Source organism: Lithobates pipiens, unplaced genomic scaffold, assembly GCF_037356315.1.
Source record: "Lithobates pipiens isolate NorthernLeopardFrog02 unplaced genomic scaffold, aLitPip1_a1.2 Scaffold_22, whole genome shotgun sequence".
NCBI lineage: Eukaryota > Metazoa > Chordata > Amphibia > Anura > Ranidae > Lithobates > Lithobates pipiens.
This window is the reverse complement of record NW_027507784.1, coordinates 32,130,172-32,137,947: the sequence shown is the minus strand read 5'-3', so window position 1 is coordinate 32,137,947 and position 7,776 is coordinate 32,130,172.

Below are 7,776 nucleotides of genomic sequence, written 5' to 3'. Positions count from 1 at the left end.
CAGTGGGGAGAGCACATGGCGGAGACACAGCAGGGGCATGCCAATTCCACTAACGAGGAGGAGGACGAAGAAAGACAATGCGGACTGTTTCCCATCAATTGCACCTCCACAATTGGGAAAGTCCCAACAGCTGGCAAAGTGGGAGGCCACAGTCTGCCATTCCTGTGGCGTTGAAGGAAACTGTGGAGTCAAACAAGAAAAAAAAATGAGTAATTTTGCACATCAACATTGCAAGCAGATTAGACACAAACATTTTTGGACAATATCAGTATAACATTTTGGGAAATGAGTATTTAAAGCCTAAATTATAAGGTCCTCTTATCAGATTCATCACTCTCCCATCCCCCCATCTGATGGGCCATTGCAAAAAATGAGGGGGGGGATGTTTTGGACAGGTAACCCTCTCTCCTTCATTGAGAGCTGAATGCATAATGTGCGATACTTGGCCAGCCCCTCCTTACTTACACTATTGGCAGTCCACCAGACAGGTAAGAAGTGCCATAATACAAAAAAAGTAACAAATGAAAGCACAATTTGACATTCTGCCATTACCCATCAAGATAATAATAGGAGAAAAAAAAATTAAACGGTAGCATTTGAAAGTATTGAGGCAGGCCCTTGCACTACATGCTTTGGTGAATTCATCCATAAATCTGACCAGAAAAGAGGTAGGTATTGGGTTTAGGAAAGTCAGAGGATTACAATCAGCTGACCTAGCAGTTGGGGGGAGGGGGGTTCCTAATGAGTTTGGCTCAACCAAAAAAAAAAATAATTCTGGCACTCTGCATGAATTTAAGCACACACACATACACACAACAGGGTGTTTAGGGGAAAACAATACTATGGAGCTGACAAAATACATTGCTAAGTGACTAGACTATAGGTTTATGGACCCAGAAGAGCATGCTGGGGAAGTTAGTGAAGGCAAATATGCATGAAAGACAAAAAAGGAACTTGAAAAGCTTCCAGCATGCATGAGGACAAAGGGGCACAGCATATCAATTAGAGCATATTGCAATCGTGGTAATTAGGGAATGAGGAAAGAAATACAACACATTAGCAAACATTAAATACATAGAATGTGATGTTAAAGGAGAAAACTTACCTTCATATAGTCCTTCTGCAGGACCTGAATGATGGCAGAACAGGTCTCTGGAATAATGATTCCCAGAGCCTGGGGGGGAGATGCCTGTGGAAAACTTCAAGTCCTGAAGACATCTCCCTGTCGCCAAGTAGCGCAACGTGGCGATGAGTGACGGGAGTGATGGCTTGCCGCATGCAGGTATCCTGCCTGCTGATATAAGGGGACAGCAAAGCCAACAGACAGTGAAAAACTGGTTTTGTCACCCGGAGACAATTCCTGAAATCATCAGGATTTTTCTCCCGGATCTCATGAAGCAAAGGCATGTGCGAGCACTGGTCACGCTGGCGCAACCAATTCTTGGTCCACGAACTCCTCCTTGCCCTGTTCATGGACCAGGCTTGTGTCAAAGCTAAAAGCCCAACACCAAGCCCCTGCACAGCACAAACTCTACAATGAGTACGTACACGAAACATGGCTTGAAAGCGGTCGGCTGGTCAGAACGGACAACAGAAGGCACCGATAAACAGCAAGAACGAACTGAAAACCAGAAACGAGCAGACAATAAGCAATGAAAATCAAAGCGTACTATACCAAAATATAGTCCACAATGAGCAACAAATGCTAACTGACTACACGCACTAATAATCAGATACACACCGACAAGCACAAACTGAAGAGCAGTAGCGATCTGAAGCACAAATCTGAAAAGCGCGAATCGTCTCTAACCAAACTTCTACTAACACACGATAAACACGAGATCCGCAGAAGTTGCCCAAAGGGTGCCGGACGTGGTGCTGAACTTCCCTTCTCTAGTCCGTCATACGCGGCTTACGTCACCGTGTTCTTGCCAACCCGAAATTCCGACAACTTAGTCCGACAGTGTTTATGCAACACCACTTCTGGACCAATTACGGACTAAATCCGTCAGAATTTATCTGACGGATTTGATTGTTGGAATGTCCGACCATGTGTACAAGGGCTTAGGAGTTAGGCTGTATATAGACCTAAAGTAAGCAACATGTCTACTTCTATGTGTGAACATGTGTCTTCTTCTTGCGTGTGTGTGTGTGTGTGTGTAGAAGTGTCTTAAGCCTCGTGTAAATCTGTTTTTATACTATTCTTAAATCTACAAGTCAGCAACATGAAGCTATTTCCAAATACAGTTTGAGCTAGATGTGTAATGACCATATTAGTAATTGTTCCAAATATTCACATAACTAATAGGTGTCATGAGTTTTAATTGACAGAAACACATAACAGTATTATAAAAAAAAAAAAGAAAGTGTTGACCTTCTTGCTTCTGCTAAATGGCCACTTCTTGTAATGGATACATCCTTTAACCACCTCAATACAGTGCACTTACAACCCCTTCCTGACCAGACCAATTTTAAGCTTTCAGTGCTCTCACAGTTTGAATGACAATTACTCAGTCATGCAACACTGTACCCATATGAAACTTGCGTCCTTTTTTCCACACAAATAGAGCTTTCTTTTAGTGGTATTTAATCAATAGTGGGTTTTTTAATTTTTTGTGCTATAAATAAAAAAAAAAAAAAAAAAAAACATACATTTTGTGAAAAAAAATGCCCTTTTCTTTGTTTCTGTCATAAAATTTTGCTAATAATTTTTCTTCATACATTTTGGCCAAAATTTATACTGCTACATATCTTTGGTTAAAAATAACCCAGATTAGTATATATTATTTGGTCTATGTGAAAGTTATAGAGTCTACAAACTATGGTGCCAATCACTGAAAATTGATCACTTCTGATCAGGCCTTCAGTACATCAGGTGTATCTCATTTCTTGAGACACTAACAAGTCAGGAAAGTACAAATACCCCCCAAGTGACCCCTTTTTAGAAAGTAGACATTCCAAGGTATTAAGTAAGTAGCATGGTGAGTTTTTTTAAGTTGTAATTTTTTCCCACAATTCTTTGCAAAATTAAGATTTTTTATTTATTTACAAAATTGTCATATTATCAGGTTATTTCTCACACACAGCATATGCATACAACAAATTACACCCCAAAATACATTCTGCTCCTCTTCCCGAGTATGGCGATACCACACATGTGAGACTTTTACACAGCCTGGCCACATACAGAGCACCAACATTGAAGTGGCACTTTCAGATGTTCTACGAGCAAAAATGACACATCTCATTTCCCAACCACCTATTACAATTTTGAAGGCCCTGGAGTACCAGGACAATGGGATTTCCCATAAATAACCCCATTTTGGAAAGCTAACACCCCAACATATAATCTGTGAGGTATAATGAGTCTTTTATATTGGTTCATTTTTTTACAGAAGTTTTTGGAAAATGTGGAAAAAAAATGATTTTTTTTTTTTTTTTTTTTTTTTTTTTACACAAAGTTGTCAATTTATAAGATATTTCTAACACATAGCATGTATATAGCAAAAATTACACCCAAAAACACATTCTGCTACTCTTCCCAGGTATGTTGATACCACATGTGTAGGACTTTTACACAGCCTGGCCACATAGAGAGGCCAAACATTGAAGTAGTACCTTCAGGCGTTCTAGGAGCATAAATGACACATCTCATTTCATTCCTACCCATCACACTTTTGAAGGTCCTGGAGCACCAGGACAGTGCAATTACCTGCAAAATGACCCAATTTTGGAAAGCAAACACCCCAGCGTATATTCTATGAGGCATGGGCTGCAAATAGGTAATCGGGTACTCTGATGGGCTGCAGATAGGTACTCTGATGGCCTGGTGACAGGTACTCGGGTACTCTGATGGCCTGGTGACAGGTACTCGGGTACTCTGATGGCCTGGTATTCGGGTACTCTTATGGACTGTGACAGGTACTTGGATGGACTGTGACAGGTACTCGGGTGGACTGTGACAGGTACTCGGGTACTCGGATGGACTGTGACAGATACTCGGCTACTCTGATTGGGCTGTGACTGACAGGTCCTCTTTATTGGGGGGGCAATCAGTGTGTGTTGGTGTACACTGTAAGCGGTAACGAGATGTTACCGCAATCTCCTCCTCACACACGATCGGTGTGCGAGGAGGAGAACCCGGTAACATCTCGTTACTGTGGTTTGTTTACATTTAGTGATCGGCTGTGAAAGGATCACAGCCGATCACGTGGGTAAACAGCCAGCCAATGGCTGTTTACCAGCATCGGTGACGAGCAGTGTTCCCGGGAGCATGCCGCCACCGACGTGCATGTGCAGCGCACTCGCGATCACGTGCGCCGTGCACAGTGGGGGTGTGACCATCTGATCGGCCGCGACTTCATCGCGGCTGATCACGTGGTAAACAGCCATGCGCAATGGCTGTTCACCCCCCTTGGTGTTGAGCGGTGTCTCCGTGACACACCGTCACCGAAGGAACAGGGATGCACGCGCACTATTGCGCGCATTCCCTGTTTAAACGGGAGGACGTCATATGATGCCCTCCCACCACAATAGGTGCGCCATCTGGCCATCATTTGACGGCTGGCAGTCAGCATCTAGTTAACCACTTAGCAACCGGCCCATAGCCGAATGACGGCTACAGGGTGGTTGCTTAACCCTGGCAGGATGTACTATGATATCCTCCGAGTTCCGCTCGGGCACGCATCCGAGAACTTCCGACCCGGCGCATCACGGATCATGGTGAACGGCTGCTAATCGCGGCCGTTTACCACGTGATCGCTCCGTTAAATGAAGGAGCGATCACATGCAAGTAAACTGGCGTGATCTCCGGTTCCTCCCTCCCCACTCCGTCCATTGTGAGTGGAGAGGGGAGAGATTGTGGCAGCAGCGCTGTGGGCTGCATGTGTAGTGCTAACAGCGCTGTTCAGTGACAGATCCATCCATCCATCCTCACCCATCCATACTCTGCATTCCCCCTCCTTGAGTTTGTGAAGCTGGTGATCCCCAGGGCAGATATCAACTATTTAAGAATGGAAATTGGTGGCCTGAGGAGTACATATCTGTGGGAGCGCAAGAAGGTGCAGGAGTCCATGAAAACTGGAGCTACAGCAGATGAAGTTTATGTCCCCAGGCTCAGGTACTATGAGAGGATGCATTTTCTGTCAGACCAGGCTGAGGTCATGGAATCCCTCTCTACTCTTCCTTCTACACTTCATTCCACCCCTGCTGAGTCTTCCGACGGCCAACCTGGGCCTTCCAGCCAGGAAGGTGTGGAGAAGCCCCGCTTGAGCCAGGTATAGTATTGTTCTACATATTTTTGGAGTAAAAATGAATGATGTTAACTTGATTTTTGCTCACTAATTGCTGATTTTAGAAAGTGTTTTACATATCAATAGACAGAAGTGGCCAAAATATTTGGGCTCAGAATGATAGTCTTTTCTATTTGTTAACAATTTGCAACAGTCAAGAGCTGAAAATTGTGTGCGTTTGATGAACCAAAAAATAAAACGATGTCCCTTTTCCATATACAGGAAGACCTCAGCCAGGAGGTGGCTGTGGAATGTGGCATCCAGGAGGAGGCAGGGGTAAGTGGCAGCCAAGATGTGGGCAGGCCTACATGCCTGACTTAATCACAAGTCCCTCCCCTCTGCCTTCCACCCAAAAGGGCCAGAAAGGGGGGGGAATGTGGAGGAGTCAGTGCTCAAGCTAATTGGGCAGGCTTCTGTGGCCCTCAAAGCCACCCCCACATATCAAGAGGCCATTGTTGCCTTGACTACATATAAACTGCAGCAAATGGAGGAGGGGCAACACCTCATGTGTGAGGAACTAATTATCCAAACACTGAATAAGGGGTTGAAGAGCCAAATCACACAAACAACACACTTTTGTGACTTGGACCATGCTCCTCCTCCTCCTTCTGCCACACCTCCAGCACCACAGCCACAGCCTGGAAGGAAGCATGGAAGGAAGACCAGAGAATGATGACCTGGGTTCAGTCTGGTCTGATAGAAGGTGCAGCCTCTTGTAGTACCACAGCCTGGGAACAGATGTCATCTGCTGCTGTTCCGGGTTTCTTGGACTTCTGGACCAGACTGTTCTCCCTCAGATATGTACTGCTCAGGCCACCAATTTTTGCGTTTTAAATAGTTGATGTGTGCCAATTTTCCCAGTTTCTCCAGCGCTGCCTCACTCTATTTTTGTTTATGACACCTAAATAAAGTTTTTTTTGGGTTCAAGAAATACTTGCCAATGTTTTTTACTTCAAAAAGGACAGTTTATGCGTAGGCAGGTACATTTCAAAAATACAAAGTCAAATTAAAACAAGGGGCACCAATAAAATAAAAAGATAATAATGGTGTTGTGGTAAGTTGACACAAAAAAATTACCAAGATGAGCAAAATGGCAAAAAAGGAGGAGAACTTGATTTAAAAAAACAATCACAAAATTTAAACAAAAAAATAAAAATAAAAAATGATTGGGGAGATCTGACAAATTCAAATATTATATTCATGAAATCAGGAAAAAGAATAAAGAAATAATACCTTTTGGAGAAGTGTTATGGTTATGCAGTAATCTTCCTGTGTTTGCTTACCTCCCCTCATGTCTTCAGACTAAGGGGCCAGCCACTTCCACCTGGTGGTTTTTATAACCTCTCCTCTAAGCATGGCTCCACCCCAGGCCCTATCAGGGAGCCCTATATTAACCTGTGCACTGCAGGCCATCAGTGCTGATCAACCATTGTGTATTCCTTTGCGTGTTTAGCTTCCTGTTTCCTGCCGTGTGCTCTGCTACTGTTTTCTGTTACCGACTTTGGCGTGTCTTGACTATCCTTGTTTGCCTGTGATCCTGACCTTTTGGCGTGTACCCGACTATTCTTGTCTGCTTGTGGCCCCCGACCTTGGCATTTGTCCCTCACCATCCCTATCCTCCTGTTGCCTACTGTGGGTGTGAGCTGGGGGACCCTGGGGGTCGCGACCTGGAGCCAGTTGCAGCCAAGTCCATCCTCACCACTAGAGGTGCTGGTGAACACCTGCTGGCTCTTAGACTCCGCGCCCCAGGGAATCTTACGCTCTAACCCCAGTGGGATCTGTCCCCCGTCTGCAGCAGTCAGCCGTAGGGTCCACAACCTTGCGGTGCACTCCTGTTCCCTACGGTGTGCATCTGTCACCTCGCCTCAAGGTGACCTGACAAGAAGTCTGTGTGAATGTGAGCAGCAAAACAGCTTCATTCTTGTAGCATTATAAAGAAAAAGAGAATGCGCTGCATTAAACAATTTTTAACATTGCAGCGTGACGAATGTGCTATATCGATTACGGACACTAGTTTTACCTGACCGAGCGCTTCCGTCTCAGAATTTATTCTGAACATGCGTGGCACTTTGTCCATCAGACTAGGCTACACACGATCGGAATTGACGCACATCAGATCAAGTTGTAGGAAAATTTTATATCCAGCTCTCAAACTTTGTTCGGACATTCCGATGGAAAAAGTCCGATGGAGCACACACACGGTCGGATTATCCGACAACACAGTCCTATCGGACATTTTCCGTCGGGATGTCCGACCGTGTGTACGGGGGCTTAGAGTTACCTGATCCGTTAAATCCAACAACTGTGAAAATTGCTGCATCTGTCAAAAGAGGTAATCTTACACCTGTAATAGAGATTTCTGCACCTGTATCGACTAATAATCAGAATTTTTCGACCAATCAATTTTGCTTCAATATAAGGGCGTCCACATTTATCCAGACTTATTGGTATTACGTATTCTAGATAATGAGACTTTATTTCCTTT